Raw genomic sequence first — 15200 nt, forward strand, 5'->3', positions numbered from 1 at the left:
CTTCCAGGCACAGCTCAATTCTCTCCTCTTCCCCTGTGGCCAGTTCTGAGCAGCTTCCCCTGCTTTGTCTCCGTAGGGGTTAATTCCTCTCCGTTACGCAGACGCTGGGATTGCCCTGAGACTTTCCACAGTAAAAAGTGGAAATGAAAAGTAGCTCCTTGCATGATTTGTGGAAAATGCAAAATACAATAGCAATAAAAATAGTAATGAGCTCATTAGAATTGAAATGTCTCATTACTACTGCAAATGCCAATCATATACGTGGCCAGGTTCCTGATGGTGCAGGCAGTCCTTTAAACACTGTCCTTCCTTGCTCCAGGGATACAAGTCAGATATAAAAGCACGTAATCCTTCCTATTCCTGGGCTGCTCTCCTTCCCTTGCTTCCCAGAATAGTGTGGTGCAGAACGTAGTGCCTGGAAATGGGTAGAACACAGGGCCAGATGCTCACTAGAGGCAGCACAGCGGAGCAGTCCTTCCCCTTCAAACTTACATTACAGCAAGAAAATGGAGAACTACTGGAGAACTACTTTCTATTGGCAAGAAATGGTGTGAGCACACAATGGGAAGATGCACTTGGAAATATTTTAAGCGGGAGAAAAAGAAATTTTCATCAATATACTGCTAATGTATTTGCAGATGAATGGCATAAACTGGGATAATAATGCAGCTTCAGAAGTTTTAGGCCAAGGAGTTGGAGCTCAGCACACACAGAACATTCCTGCTCATTGAGAATATCTGTCTCCTCAGAAGGGGGATGAGGGCATCCGCCTGCAGCTGGAGCACAGCATCCTCTCCTCCCTCCAGCCAGGTGGTGGGGTTTCCTCATTTCCAGTGGCTCAGAGCTGAGAGCACATTGCTGGGGTCATCCTGGGTGAGAGGGCAGCCTGAGGATGGGATGCAAAACGGAGAGCTGACATGGGAAGGGAAGGCATGTTGCTGGCAGCCCAGCTGCCTCCTGCAAGGAAAGTTTGGCCACCAGCGCTGGGTTCTCCACGCTGCATCGCCCAGGCACAGTGTGCCCAAGCCCTGCTTGAGAAAATGTGCCTTTCACTCCCTATTAAAGGTCCATATGTATACATCGCATGAGAGCTAGAGCTCCTCATGTCAATGCATTTATCTGTGCACAAAAGAAGATGATTATCTTCATTTTATAGATCTGGGATTATACTTCTGAGACCAGAAAAGGTCCCAGGAGAAGTTTGGCACCTTCCTCCTGGCAGCAACCAAACTAAGGCTTAACCTTTGCTGCTGAGTCAGACACACAGCTCTTAGCCTGCACAGAGCTTCTCGCGGATCGCTCCTCTTCTCAAGGTGCGTTTATGTGCCTAAGGAATCAGACTCTACAGGACCTGATTTTAAGGGACCTCTGCAGCACTACAGTCCCTCTGCACACACACATCCCTGCGTTGTCTCCACAGTGGTAATGCTGCAGTGGCAGCAGAGCAGGGGGCTGAAACCTCTGCCCCCCTCAGGCCTGGCTGTAATTGCCAAGCAGTCCCCCTGAGTACAAAGTTCTTTTATCATTTGTAATCTAGGCTACTGGGATTGTGCAACTCCATCAAGATCTGCAAGGTAATAATGAGCGACGCTCTTCAAAAATGTACTTAAGGCTGAAAGTGTTTAAAGATGCTCCAGCCTGCAATTACCTATTACTCACTGGTGCTCTAAACGGTTCATTTTTCACATCATTCCAGGAAGTTGTAACTTCTTAAAGCAATGTTTCTGGTAATTATGGGAGAGCAGTGACAGCAGGCACAGAGCATTATCTAAGGCTGCAGCAGAGGCAGAAATGCCACCTTCTGCAGATGAGGCAGTGAGCGTAGGAGCACAGCAAAGCCATGCAGCCTCCAGTCTAACTGCTTGGCCTGGCAGTGCTGGGGCCATTGGCCACTCAGTGGGACACTGTGTCTGAGCCTGGCAGTGGGGATGGCTGCAGACAGGGCTGGGAACATGGCAATCTGCAGGATGCAGCCAGCTCTGCCTGCTGCAGTTGGCCTGGGAAGAAGGGAAGGTTTCGGGGGATGCTCTTTTAGGCTGTCTAGTTTTAATTTTGAAACACAGACAAAATTGCTAAGGCAGCTGAAACCTCAACAATCTGCCTGCATATCTGCAGCACTGCTGAGAGCTGCTTTACTTACTGCATTCATGCTTTGTTCTGATAAATACATCACTTAAAGGAAGAAAAAAAAACCACAAATAAAAAAGAGCCGTAGGCCCTTGGGACATCTCCTCTGAACCAGGCAATGCAATTGCAGGACTAAGCACTGCAGCTGTCCCACTGCCTCCTCATGTAACCCAGGGCAGGGAATGATCCCTACCAACGGCTGCATCAGGCTCATTGATCGGCATCACATGAAAACCAAAACTTCTGTGGATGTGAGCTGCCCTGGCTGTGAGCTGCCTTGCTTTGGAAACGCACCTGGGATACACAGAAAGCAGGAGTTTTGCTTCTGCTGCAGGGAAGCGACTGATGGCACAGTCACATTTGGACTGGAGGAGCCATCCAGAAAGAATGTCTGGTTCCTAACACCAACTCGGCTCAGCATGCAGATTTGGAGCTGCTGGTATCGCATCTGTTGGCTGAGAAGTCAAAGACAGCAGCACGCGAGTTGATCTTCATTTTCCCCTAGGGAGTTTAGAAACATGTCCTATCCAGGTTGTATTTTTCCACTCCAAGCGTGTCTGCGATGCCTCATTTCCCTGTGCTCGTTCCCCTGGCTGAAGTGATGGGACCACCTCACCCTGCACTCTCCCAGCCTTGGCTGGGCTTTCCCAACCTCATCATGCACGCACACCAGGCACAGGTGCTGCTCCACGTGCCACAGATGCACCCTGGGTGCAAATCGTTTCAGCACACGGGAGGCCAGCAGGACTTCAAGGTCCAATTTGTAGCTCATAGGAACATCAAAGGGCAAGTCCCAGTTTCCTGACGTTTTCCTCATCTTTCTATCAGGGGTCTCATCACAGCTGACTTTCCTATGAGCTAAGTAAGCACAGCCCAGGCAGTCCAACTTCCTCAGCACCCAATTGGGCTGAAGCAGAAGAATTGTGCAACATCTTCTAAGGATTGATATTCTGGGGAGGAGAAACATCACCTCTAGGAATTCAGCTTTATGGGATACTCTAATCCAGAAGAGATAAAAGCACTTTACTAATTACTGCTGGGTTTTGTTTCTTTGAAGAACTGGGTTAAATCCCTTTTGAAAGTAGAAGGCTGTTTGTGCTCGTCAGATGTATAATTTAATTTATTTAGGAATTCTTTCTCTTTCAGGGTTTTGTTCGACCCATATCTGTGCACTTACTCCTTTCTTTTCCTCTCTTTTCTCCCCAAAGATAGGAACTTTTGCTTTACTCTACATTTCTTCTCATTATTTAGCAATAAACATCCTTCAGTCGATGCATCTTTTTTTTTCTGGGGGTGGACAAGGCGAGTATTTCTTTCTTTTTCCTCTTGAAAATTCATTTCCTTATTATGAAAATAAAGTGTTCCTTTTTCTTCCCAATTTAATAATCCTGAGGTATTAATTTGAGACGCATGTTTACTGACTGAAACACGTCTTCATGCTACACTGGAGAGAAAACTCTCAACATGTACTTTGGGGAGAAGAAATCATTGGAATCACTATACTACAATTTATCTGCTAACCACTGCTATGCAACACTGCAGAAGCAAAGCAAATTGGCCTGAAGGGGAACTTGGGAGGTCGTTCAATTCATATTACTTCCTCAGGTCAGGATCATCAGCCTACATCTTTCCTAACAGATGTTTTTCTAACCTGCTCTTAACAACCCCAGTGATGCCACGTCCACAGCCCTCCGTTGCCATTTCTATGAATATTTCACTGTTCCCATTGTTAGAAAGTATTTTCAAATGTTCAACCTGCATTTCCAGAGAGGCAATTTGAGCCTCTGACTTCTCATCCTATCCACATATATTTGAACTTGCAAGTCCCTCCAGCTGAGGGAAACGGTCCAGACAAACCCCCAGGAGCTCTCAGCACTTGTGCTGCTCTGCAAATATAGCCCAAATTTTGAGAATCCCACCCACTGAGAGCTACTCCCAACATTCAAACAGAGATCAGAGTTGTCAGCCCATGCCTGACAATTATTGAGGCTTTGCTGTGTCAGTGGAAAAAAATGCCTCATCCATCACACACAAAGTCACACTGCACTTAATTGCTCAGCTCCCTTCTCTCTCACCCCACTGCTTGGCAGGACAATGTTCTCCATCTCCGCTCAGGTTCTGCACTGAGATGTTTGAATATTAACTGAGTCCTTCTCCTGCACTGAGAACACAGCTTTGGATGGGGTATTATAAATTAACTCTTTGTTCTGCAGTATACGACCTGGAGCTTGCTATACAAATAAAGAAAAGCACTGATTGTCTGTCTTGTTTCTTATCTGTAGGATGGGAATACATATACTGTTATGGAGAATTCTGGCAGTTGCTGGGGGTGCTTAGCTTCATCTTTCTGGCCCTCTGGAACAGCGGCAGTGGCTTTCCAGACATCTGCTAAGCAGGGCAGAAAACAGCTGGGGCACAGCTATTTTGCTGCTCCCAGCAGTTGCAGCAATTTTCTCGCCCCTAGCCCTGGCTCTATCTGGTTATTAATTTCTGCTTTCAGCATTGTTATTACTGCTACTATTCTAAACAACAATGGGACAAATTCCTTCTCAGAAACAGATTATTTTTTAAAAAACAAATGTTACTACATCCTGCAACAGCCAGAAGAGAAATGCTCTCATTGTATGAGTGGATAGAATTTCTTCATGCTAGATGGTGGGCTGCTAGGAATGACACTCAAAATAAATCGGGAGTCTGGATCAGACAATGCAGGGAGCCACTGGCTTGGGCATCTGGACATGTTGGCTTCTCTATTCCTGGAGCAGTAGTTGCCTCAAAGGCACAAGCCCTAAGAACATGGGGGTCCCACAGTTCAACTGCCCAAACTGGCAGGAAAGCAGGGAGGATCTATCAGACCACAAATGGGCAAGGAATTGAAAACATTTTTTGACTGATGCCGAATGATTGTGCAGCTGGCCTCAGGAAAATTAAATGCTGAACAACAAAACACCATCATTTGGGGCCAATCAAAGAGGTCTTGCTCAGCACCAAGACGAAACAGTTTTGGTTTGTTTGATCCTCTTAAATAAAAAAGAAAAAAAAAAATAGCACCGACAGATTTGAAAATGGGGCATTTGGAAGGAAAAAAGGAGAGAGAGAGAGAGAGAGAGATGAGAATACTTTGCTTTCTTTACCAAGTTTTGATCATTTGGCAAAGCTTACCTCAAGACATTTTCAAAAAGCTGCTCAGTTTGTCTCAGTGTGCCCCATGCCTGGGGCCACAGCACCTCATCCCAGCCAAGGGAGCAAGAGAGCTTGTGCCAGGGGAGGTCCTGGGGATGGATGAGAGAAAACATGATAAGGAATGGTGCAGCCACATCAGCACGCTTTCATGTATGACTCCACCAACTCCTGGTCATGTCTGGCAGCCCTGCAATCCTTCAATTATTTGGGTAAGGTCTCAGATTCCCAAGACTGAGGTTTTCCTGTGCTCAGCATCAGAGAAGTAACAAAAGAAGTCCCAGCCCTAAAGAGCTCACATTTTGCTTTCATTGCCTGTTGAAAGGAGCCAAAGAGCTTTGGCCTGGAAACCCCAAGACATCTCCAAGACAACATCCAACTTCTGCCTTTCTGCAAGGCACGAATTGTGGATGCTGCACGACTGCAATGGATGCTGTCAGGCTGGGGAGCTGGACAGACCTTGTCTGGTGGAAGGACCACTTGTTGCCTCTCCTTCAAGAGAAAAGGCAATACAGGCTCTTTAAAATGAAGCCCTCTAAGTCACATTCCATCAACATATCCTATAAGCACAAAATCACCAGGCAGTACAAAGAGCTGTACACCACAACACAAAAAACTCAGAACTGCCCAGCCAAGAGAAAGCACATAGCAAATAAATGGTAATGTCCACTGAAATTATTTAGAAATGATCACCGACTTGTTTTGCTCCTTGCCAGAGTACCACACGGCACTACCTTAGTTCATCCTCCAGCAATGCACCACACAAGGCAGGACTGGTGACAAAATAACCCCAACACAACAGTAAAACCACTCTCACCTTAGGTGCCATCTCACCTCACAGCCCCCCAGCTGCCTCTGGAAGATGCTAGTGCCCAGTTCTGCCCTGCCAGCAGCCTCCCCAGGCAGCCGAGCCCTGCAGGCAGAACACAGTCACCTGCTAAGGGATAACTGAGAAACTTGTTCCTTTCTGCAAACACCTCAGACCGTGGGGGGCACCTGAGCACTCTTAGGTGCCTCTTATCTCCCCCACAGAGGCAGAGCCATGCCCTACTGTGGCCTCTTCCACCCACTCACTGCATCACCCCCAAGAGAGCTGACTTCCCAGCTTTCTTGAAACCAAAGTGTTTAGCAATCTCTTGTAAATACTGAAATAAATCTAATTATTCACATAATTGGGGAAAAGAAAGCCCCTGCTGTTTCCCAAAAAGCAGGCAAAACAACCCATTGCAACAATGCAAGAGAAAAACATGTTTGCCATCCCAACCCCATATGGAGTTTGTTAGAAAGCCCCTCAGTTCTCTTCGGCCTGTTGCCAGCCCCACACCTATGTTCAGAAAGGCACAACGCAGCAGAAAACCAAAGAACCAAACCAGTGAACTCTCCAAATCCAAACACTGCTTGGGCAGAGCAAGGTGTCCATCAGCTGCTTGGGACAGCAGTGCAGGTGGGACGGGGTCAGAGCAGATGGGCTGCTCTCCCCACACACCGCCCCGCAGCTCAGAGCTGACAGCAGGAGCAGCGCAGTGAGTGGCACTGCTTGGTGGCATCCCAGCAGCTCAGTAATCAGTGGGGAGTAGAAATTCCTTTGGCTGCCAACCCCAAACATGAACTGCAGGCTTGCAGGTCCCTCATATACGCAGTAGAGGACACAGAGCAGAGCACAAAGACTTGCTTTAAAGTACTTCGTGTTATCAGATCTTCCCTAACGTGCACAGGGAAGATGGATGTCTCTGGGTCTCTGGCTCCTGGTCCTTCCTCCCTCTTTGTGTCTCCTGCCTCAGTTCTGCTCTCTGTATCTCACTTTCTCTTCTCTTGCCCTGGGGTTCCCTGTTCACCTGTCCCATCATGCAGGGACAAGCTCTGCAGAGCACTATGCTTTCCCAAGGGAGCACATTTCTGATCCTTGCCAACCTGCTCCAGGCAATGAAGAATACTAAAACAATATTTTCCTTTTCCTTTTCTCCCTTCTTAATGGCTTCTGCTGTCCTACCTCCCCATCTGAATGCTTGTGCCCATAGGTGCCCTCATGGATCCAGGGCTGTTCCCCGGGTCAGGGCAGAGGGAAAAGAAAACCCCAAACACGCTCCTCTATCAGGATCAGAAGGCAGGAGGGTTCTCCCCAAGCAACTCATGGGGCTGTGCATCAACAGTTAAGCCATTCTGGGAGGCAATAAGGACACGAAACTCCCTTTCCCAGATAGGGTGAGTCAGCTGGGTCGCAGCTTGGTGGAGCCATGAAACTCAGACAGTGCAGTCATCTCTGCAGCAACTGCATTAACTCCTTGTCGCTTGTTCTCAAGCCCAGAAATAATGAATAGGAGCTATAGAACATAGTAAGTTATTATCTGCTTTTTTTTTGTTGTTGTTATATTTCTGTCAACACAAGCCACCAGACAGACAGATTCAAGGAAGAACCGCCCCGGATGCTCACCTTCCAGCAGAACAGAAGGTGCCACGTGAGCGGCCAGCTGAAAGCACAGCTGACAGGTGAGCAGTTGGGGCAGTTCTTTGAATCAGGGCTTGATTCCTTTGCTGGCCACCCGCCTGAGCTGGAATTGCCAGAGCAGGCCCACATTGGCTCTGTGCCATTGCAGTCAAGGCTGCAGACGTGTTCATCGTGGCTCAGGTCAGTTATGTCAAGCCTCAGCCCACAGCAGCTGCAGGGGAGGCAAAAGCCTTTTCCTATTGCGCAAGGCAGAGATGTCAGTGTTGCAGTCCCGACGTAAATCAATGCTGGGAACTTGAAATCAAGACTTTCCTCCAGTGATGAGTAATCTCTTTGCATAATTCCCCTCTGCATGTTTTGGATACAGCAACATATTGTTTCTCCTCTAGTGGCAGATTTTGAGAGCGTTTTGCTACCAACTCAAGTCTAGCTGGGCTTCAAGTCTGCTTCACGATAAATGAAAAAATTGCTCATATTGGGAGACTTGAAAAAATATACAAATGTTTTTGGAGGAATGAGTCTCCCTTACTTTGAAACATATGTTTCCTCCTTTGTAGCTGTTGTGTCTTTGTTGGATTTTTTTTCAAGCTTCTTAGCAAACATGTTGCCACAAACGTTGAATGCGGTTCAAGCAAAGAGAGACAGCAAATGCTTTCAGAAAGCCAAGTTTTAAAAAGTCATCATGGTTGATTCATCATGGTAAACACCTGATTTATATATCTACTGTCCCTCAAATGAGGGCATTACCACGTTGCCCGAGACCGAAATGCCCAATAAAAACAGCTATAATCTTGAGTACCAAATGCTGTCGATGATCTACCTACCATAAACTACTGAACTGCTCATAGAAAGGTTTGCTATGATGACTCATTTCCAGGAAAGTTATTAGCTCCTCAGCTGAATTTTAGGTGGCAGGGGGGGAGAAAATGTGCTAAATAAGTCAAGTAAATACTACAAATTATTCATCCTCTTCTGACATCCGCAGAGATGACCGCCAGCTGCAGAGAGGCGAAAGTAGAATAAGACTTCTTGGTTCCCCTGGAGCAACAGTTATTAGTGCTTCCCCAGAGCACCCTCCTGCCACCAGGATGTCAGAAGAGGTCAATCATGTTCAGGACTTTATAGCTAAATGCAGATCCAGTTCAGGAAATGGCATGTGAGCAGAGCAACTCATTCATATGGGAACAAACAGGGATTTCTGAGCCTCCTTTGCACCGAGTGCTGCTCCAGTCCCACTGCCTGCAGTTCAGATTTTCATCAGCAGAGACGAAAGCCTGACAGTGATGGAGCTGTCAGCAACAAACTCCCACCTGCACCCACCTGCTCAGGCTGCAGCAGCCCTCTTGGCTCTGGTCAACACACAAGCAACTGTAAAATTGGTCTGTAAAATTTTCAGTCTTCTGCAGATTCAGTCTCTATTGAGACATCTGTTACCTTCCAGGATATGCCTCTAGGAATCTTTCCTTTAAAATTGTTAGAGATTACATCTGACAAGGTTTAATGGGCCAGCACAGGGTCTGTTTTGTCTAAATCCATTAAAAACACTGGAAAATAAGACTTAACATTGTGGTCCAGCCCAGGCTGATCTTTGGTACAGGAAACACTGTTTCCCAAAACTCATTTGTGCACAGCCCAACACAGCATGTATCCTTTCCCAGCTGATTTCCCACCCCCTCTGCTCCAGATCACACAGCTGACTGTGGGCTCAGTGAATCACAGGGATGTTCTCTGTACACAGTTCCTTTCTGAAGAACGCCGCCTCATCCTCATGAAAAACAGCCCTGCCATTATTTGTTTTCTTTCTGCTACCCATATGCTCCTGAGCACCTTTATTAGAAGCTTCGAGCTTGGAGTTAAGAGCTAATTAAACTGACAGTGCTGCCTCACTGCAACTCATTGCAAAACAATTCAAATTCCATTTGGTCTAATTTCTCGGCAGTGAAACCAAGCAGTGCTGGGGAGAGGAAGATACCTGCAAAGCACAGCGGAGTTGCACGCCCTCACTGCTGCTGTGCACGGTGCTGCAGGGCGAGATGCAGAGCATGCTGGAGGGGAAGGGTGGGCATCAGCTCTGTGCTCTGCAAAGGGGCAGCGAGGCTAGGGACACAGATGGGAGAATCTGCTTGAGGTAGGAGCAGCCTGACTAACACTGACCCAGGGAACTCGGTTCTCAATTTGAATTGGGAAGAGAAGTGGCTTTGGTTTTTTTTCTCCTTAACAAAACATTTAAAATCACGGCACTCAACATCCCTATTTTTTTTTTCTGATTAAGGTTATTTTGCATTTAAAATGACATAGCACGAGATCTTTGAGAGGCACGTGCAGGACAGCTGCTCAGCAGCCACCTGCTCAGGTCACCACGCTTTGCTCACAGCACCTGCAGCTCCGTGCAGATTGCTTGTGAAGCCAACAGGAATCGAGTCAGCCCTGACACTTGTTTGTGAAAATGCAGAAGGACACGAAAGCCGTACCCTCACACCGAGATCATGGCCAGGCTGGGGCAGCTCTGTGCCAACCCAAGCAATTCTATGATTCTGTGATTCTTGCTCAAGTTGGGATGCAACTTCAACACCTCGACTCCCTTTTTGGTTTGCATCAGAAGACGTTTGACTTAAATTTTTTAAAACCCTCCAACAAAGCAACATCCCCATTTCATTATTTCTGCCTCAGACAGCTGAAACAGAGCGGGAGCTCTTCACACCGAACGAACCAGCAGAGGAGAGCCCTGCTGCTCAGAGCATTGCGCTGCATTGCACTGCACTGGATGCAGCAAAATGTTCATCAGAACCTCCCAGCAACTCCAGGAAAGTGCTGGCACCAGCACCACGGGGCCCTGGCTGTGTGCACATTCAGAGCCCAGCTCTGGCACGGCCTTTGCAAACGATCCGCTCTACTTTCTGGGAAACAAACCAGTAACAGCAATCATTCCTAACTCCACCGAGCAAATCACCTCTTGTTCTCACACGCTTGGCTGCAAACAATGCAGACCTTCGCACAGAGGGCTGTCCAGGACCTGATGTGACCAGCAATGATGCTCTCACCGCTCACAGCTTTTGAACCTTTGTGTTTAATGACCTCCACCAGCACTGCTGAGACTGGCAGCGCGGGTGGGACGGGTGCTGAGGAGGCTTTACATCAACACACCACATCCCTCAACGCTGCAGAAGTCACGTCGGTGACTAACCTAACTCCATCAGCTAGAAATTCAAACCATTTGCAGGTTGCTTCCAGTTTCTGCTTTGTTAAGGTCACATTTTTTTCCGAAGCATTGATTCATAGGAACTTTCCACTGTGCTGTCTGCCACCAATCCTGACTTATTAGCATTTTTCCACAGTCAGAGATGAGGAATGGGAAAAAACTCTGCCTTGCCCTATTGATACAGGATAGTATAAATAGGTAATATTCCATTTTTATCTCATACCAGAGATCCAAGCCTAACAGCCTGTAAAGCTACAGGTACCTTTGCAACTACAGACACTAACGTATTAGTGAGCAAGCAACTGGAGCCTAAGGAAACAGGCAGAGAAATAATGACTGGGAAGGAAGGAGCACAGAAGAATGGTACTCTCCTGTTCTCACCCTGTATGTGACTAGCTTGCCCTATATCATAAATGCGATATCAGTGTCTTACTGCAAAAAGATTTTTAACCACGTTGCTCTATAGATTATATGAATTTCTCTTTACAATCATCACCTGCTCAATCATTTAAGTAACAAATCACTGCAATGATGCATGGCTTAAAAATGCTTTGCTTTCAGGTTACAAATGTAGGGCTTGAGATGCAAACCAGGGTTTTCTGCCTGACCTCTGCCTCAAAGCCTCAATCCTCCAACACTGCACAGGAGATTTCTGCCCTTTGAAAGACTGCTCTGAAGAGCAGCAGCTGGGTAATCTGAAGATGTCAGATGTGGTGAAGGTTACTCACTCCAAACACAAGTTCCCCATAAGTTCAACACACTTTCCTGATTAGATAAACCTATTTCTTCTTTGATGGATTTTCAGAGATGCTCATCAATAATATGTGTACCTATGAAATTCTAAGCACAGAAGATGAGCAAGTCAACTAGGAGTCCTGACACTGAGCAGGCAGCGTGGCTTTGTACTCCAATGCCCAGCAGTGGCACACAGCAGTTTTTCTATTTCACCCGAAGGAGATCTGTAAAATTCAGGGAGAAGAAATAGAAAGGGTGAGGAAAAAAATATCTGTCATTCATGGGGCAAAATTGCTGCTAGACAAATTCACCCAGCTCACAAGATTACTGTCATCATCTTCACTACAGCTTTTTTTTTCCCCCCTCCTTCACTACGTGTGTACAGAGAAGAGGAGCAGAATGATGGAAGATGAAGTAAGAACAATTTGAATGACAAATTCAGTAGTTATTACATAACCAGCAACTTCTTCAGAACTGTTTAGGAGCAAAATTCATCTTGTATACATAAGACAGGTTATTCCAGCATGGGACGGAACCTATTCTGCACATTTGGCTTTGCAAAGACATGGGGGAAATTGGAATTACAATTCAAACAGGAAAAGAAAAAGACTGAAAGAAAAGAACCCTGGCTAATACTATTCAAAATTTAGAGCAGTTCCAGAAAATTTTAAAAGTGGAAGCTGATGAAAATGAAAAAACCAAGCTTTGAATGTAGTAAACGATACTTACTTGATTACACCCATATGCAGTCACTGATGAGATCTTGAGCAGAACTGATGAAAAATTGGATTGTTTACATGTATTAAACCAAGCAAATGGGAATCTGAGCTGAATGCGCCAAAAAACCTTGAGAATAAAAATGCTAGCAATAATTGCTACATTTTATGTGTCAATGGCATGCCAGCGAGGCTTCTGCATCAAATTCTGACCAATGGAAAAAAGGTTGGGTATGTGAAACTGTAATATCACTTATCTACCAAGCAGGACACCTGATGACTGACAACTTTAATTTGAGCGTGAAATTGGCTGACTAGCTGTTGAAACATCCATCCCTTTTGACAGGGACAGGAGCCTCCAGATATTTACCACTAGAAACTTCCAAAGTCAACTGCCTGCTGTACTCATCTTCATTTCAAGCAGCAAAGAGAAAGCCTTAATCCGAATCACAGCTCTCCCTCGATGAGCAGGGCAGTGGTCTTACGGCGTGGCCGTCACACACCACTCCTCTCTCTATAGAAAGGTCTGTGTGCTCAGGAGACCTTGAAGCACTGGGGAGCTGAGTACCCAGAGGGCAGCGTGAGGTCTGTGTGGTCAGAGTGTGAGCTGAATCCAAAGGAACAAGTTAATATGGAATAAAAAAGTGGATCAGGATTGTAGATTTGCAGCCAGAGCTCAATGGGTTGTTCATGACCAAAGGAAACCTATTGGAGCACAGGGCTTGATCTCACTGTTGGGTTGCAGGTATGTCACCTCACGTGAACAGACCATAGATATAACCAAGCAATGGGGCTACAATCCACGTTACCATACAGCCCCTACCTCTGCTCTGCACTGAAAGTTATCCTCCCTTCTTCTCAAAATAAACACCAAATATGAGAGAGAACAGCCAAGACAAGCATGACTGCTGTACTGTACTGCTGAGTGTTACAGTGCTGTCCTGCCTGCACAGCAGAGATGTGAGTGTGGAACATGCTTGGTTGGTTAGGATAAACCAACTGCCCTTTCTGTTGTTGCTGTTGCCTTTTTTTAAGATGTAGTCTCACCAGTACAAAGACCTAACAGCAGTTCTGAACCCTATTACATTGGAACGCCTTGATTTATTTAGGAAACTCATTAGTACTCATTTAATTATTCTGATTTTGACATTTGCCATCCACTCTGGGTTGGGGGATTGTTTACACTAAAAAACAATTAGAACAGAAGCCAGACAGCAAATTCTAAAATCCTCCTAAGTCAGCCTTGGGTTGCAAGCTGCCGTCCTTCAGGTCTCACTACTACCAGAGAAACCAGCTCCAGTTCCACTGTCCTCATTGCAGCACCACGTGCGTGTTTGGCTTTCCCTCCAGTTTGTGCTGGTCAAGGAATTCCTGAAATACTTGGTATCACATGGAAAGATGTGCACACAAAACACTCCTCCGTTCAAAATGGGCTTTCTATCAACTGAAGGCTGAGTGACCGACACAGACGTCCCATAGAGATGACATTAAAACAAGCAACAGCAAAACCTCAAAAAAACCCTAAAAAATATCTGCTCCCCCCAGCTTTATTATGCACTTATGGCTCTTATGATCCTATTTGGCATTATGCTCCTGGTTCTTCGGCTGCCTGGTGCCCCAAAGCAGCTGCAGGGCAAGTTGGCTGGGCCAAAGCAGACACCACAAGACACAAACACTGCTTAACTCCTAAAAATACCATCTAAACAATGGCCTAAGGGAATGGCAGAGTACATATGAAGCCTGAACACTGCACTGATTTTTGGATTGCAACAGAAGGCTTCCAAGGAATTGAAGGATTACTGCTCATTTTCATTCAAAAGGAAAAAATAGAACTGATGAGTATAACATGTACATGTACAGTATGCTGAGCGCTGCATCAGCCCAGACTCTATTAGCACATAATTAATTAAAATGGCTTGGCACTTAGGCTTATGCTACTGACACTACAGGAGCTAACGCTGGCCCACTTTTTACTCTGATTATAGCCCACATCAATAGGATGGACACATCTGAAATCACTTCTTGCTCTTTCTTACAGTGTGTGCCAAGAACAGGAGAAATTGATGCTGTCATAGACTGCATCTCCAGCACTGCAGTGGAGGATGGGAAAAGGACAAGGAGCATGCAGGCAGCCCGGGGTGGTGATGCGCTCCTGCAAATGAGAAAGAGCCCCAGACTGCTGTGAGAGCCCTCTGATGGAGCAGCACAGGCACATCTCAGAGCAGCAGGGCTCTCACTTCAGAAAACGAAGCAGAAGAAGTACACGTGAGGCACGACGAAATGGGCAACAAAAACAAATCAGATTTTTGCAAACTTCTAGGAAAAATGTTTCTGCAAGTGTTCTGGATTCCTAACTTAGCAGCGCTAAAAAGCCACTGAATCAGAGTAGGCTTTCTTTGCCAGAAGAAATTTTCTTCCCAACTGCTGCAGACAAATACTGTAGGAATCCCAAAGGGCCCTTTCTCCCCCAGGTTTAAGGACGAGAGCTGTGCACACAGTGCTCACAGGTCCATGTGGGTAATCTCCCCCAGCTCCTTCAGCCTCAGCTGGGCTCTGCTGCTGCCTCAGCTTGGGCTCAACCTGAAGCACGAATCAGATGGTACTGAGCTCTGTGCATCTGCACAACACACTAAATGCAACTCTTGAGGATTTATTAGTGTTTCAGTGTCACTGAGAGCTGATTAATTATCAAGGATTTCTCCACAGCAGCTAAAGGGAGAGAATCGTGCTTTGAAGAACAGCATCATCCGCACCAGCTGAGTAGCAGAGAGCTAATTATTTCTGTCTATGTCATTGT

The 15200-nt window shown here is 46.3% G+C and overlaps 1 long non-coding RNA gene across 2 annotated transcripts in view; it reads right to left on the minus strand.

Annotated features, from left to right (window-relative positions):
* The window catches only part of LOC122176045, a 123647-nt gene that overhangs the window by 5138 nt on the left and 103309 nt on the right, over positions 1 to 15200 (minus strand). For both annotated transcript variants that reach the window (XR_006177612.1, XR_006177613.1), the window contains exon 3: positions 5290 to 5399. This is a non-coding gene — a long non-coding RNA (uncharacterized LOC122176045). The remainder of the gene's footprint in view (positions 1 to 5289; positions 5400 to 15200) is intronic.

The sequence above is a fragment of the Lagopus leucura genome, unplaced genomic scaffold, assembly GCF_019238085.1.
Source record: "Lagopus leucura isolate 7727_CA_CO unplaced genomic scaffold, USGS_WTPT01 Super-Scaffold_760, whole genome shotgun sequence".
NCBI classification, from domain to species: domain Eukaryota; kingdom Metazoa; phylum Chordata; class Aves; order Galliformes; family Phasianidae; genus Lagopus; species Lagopus leucura.